This window comes from Lycium barbarum, chromosome 2, assembly GCF_019175385.1.
Source record: "Lycium barbarum isolate Lr01 chromosome 2, ASM1917538v2, whole genome shotgun sequence".
Classification (NCBI taxonomy): Eukaryota; Viridiplantae; Streptophyta; class Magnoliopsida; order Solanales; family Solanaceae; genus Lycium; species Lycium barbarum.
The window spans coordinates 143,216,038-143,218,112 of NC_083338.1; positions in this window are offsets into that span (position 1 = coordinate 143,216,038).

A 2,075-nucleotide genomic window follows, 5' to 3' on the forward strand; every position below is an offset into this window, starting at 1 on the left:
AATCCATGTAATAGTAAAATATCAACCATAAAAGGTAACATTAGATTTTGTGATAAATTCATAAAAGGTTATTCTACTTATAATATGAATTTAAATAAAAATCTATACATACCTAGGTTAAAAAAATTAATTTTATATAATATAAAATGGTACTACATAGATAGAGGATTGAAAATGTCAAGGGTAAAATAAATATTGCATAGGACAAAGGGGGGAGAATGTCTATAATTCATAGTTGAAGGGGGAGTTTAATTTTTAAAGCAAAGTTGAGAAACGAAAATGATTTTCACCCTATTTTTTAAGGGACGTATAAAATAAAAAACGACAAATAATTTGAGACGGAAGTAGTATTGACAAGTTACAATACGGGCAGGTGTTTGGCGTGGGAATTAGCTAAAATCAGGACAAAATTTATGTCAAAATCTTGGAATTATCTTATGTAGAAGATAGGATTGTAATTCGATAATCTCAGGATTATAAAATAGTGGCACATTGTGAACCTTGGTGGGAGCAAAGTTGTCTTTGCCAGAAAAATGTAAGTGGTTGGAGAGAAAACCTAAGAATAAAATGAATTTTGAAAATATCCCAACCAGAAGATTAAAAGGAAAACAAGATATTGACAGGTTACAATAGCGATTGTTTGGTTACAGGAATTAGGGGTTATTTTAGTACAAAATTTAAGTTCAAATTTATTCAGTGTGCGGTTGTAAAAATTTAACTAAAATCAAGATAAAACTTACATCAACTATTGGGATTACCTATCCTATGTAAAAAATGAAATTATAACCCAATAATTTCAGGATTATAATTGTGATAGCCTTTTGTTGAATTTTGAGGGGACGTTTGGTTGATAAACAGGTTATACCAAGATTATAATGACGAGATTATAATAAATGAATTAAATAATGATGAGGTTATTTAGTAGATACTATTGATGGGTGTTTGGTTTATTGGTTAAAGATGAATATACATGGTATAATGTGAAACATGGATTTGATTTTACACTAGATAAGTTGGAATAAATTTCTCGCCAACAATCTTCTCAATCTGAGCTCGTCGCGCAAGACTTTCCTAGGACAGTTTACATCTCCTGTATGATTTGCGAGCTACTACACTAGGAGCGGGGTTTAGGAATTTATTCTAAATATTCAATAACTTGATTTATAATAATGAGGTCAATTTTTTATTTGTTACTTTATGGGTTGTTCTCTTATTTGCCAGTGCAGTTGCTAATCCGCCTAAGTCCCCCTTTACATCTCCAGTGTGATTAGAATTTTTTAAATTTTCAATTATAACTTTAAATCTTTTAAAAAACTTTGAGAAAGGAACATTGGAGAATGATTGCTTGCTTATTTTGTTGTTTATCTCAAGATTAGTAATCTCAAGAGATCCTGCTCTGAATGTAGTATTAAATTAATACTGCAATTGTGGTGTGACTAATCTGAAAAATACTAATCGTAGAATTAAAAATTCAACCAAACGCGAAATAGAATAATCTCATATTTTATCTTCAAATAGTTATCTCTTACCCCCGAACCAAACGATTCCTTAATTAATTTTTTTTTATGTAAAACTAGTGCTCCAATCGACTAAAGTTTAGGTTTATTTGTAGTTGGGAAGGCTTTTTCTTGTGTAAACTAGGGGTGGGCGTTCGGTTCTTCGGTTCGGTTTTCTCATACATCGGTTCGGCTATTTCGGGTTCGGTGTTTTGAACGTGGACACCAAACACCGAACAAAACTAGTTCGGTTCGGTTCTTTCGGTTTCGGTTTTTTGAAGTTTAGTTCGGTTCGGTTTCGATTTTTTCAATTCGGTGTTTTCAATTCAGGCTTTCAGCACTACAGTTTCAGCTGCAGCTGCTGAAACTGTGGCAGCAGCAGCACAGTTACTCAGCATTCATTTTTTAACAAAATGCAGTCATTTCAGTGCAAGAACAACACCAAACTTACTCAAGTTTCAGCCAACATAACACACCAGCAGAACGATTAGAAAGGCTCAGCAGCTATCAAAACAACAACCTTGTCTAATGTAGTATCTGTTTAAACACAGAAGCATTTTTTTTTTTTAAATTAAGGTC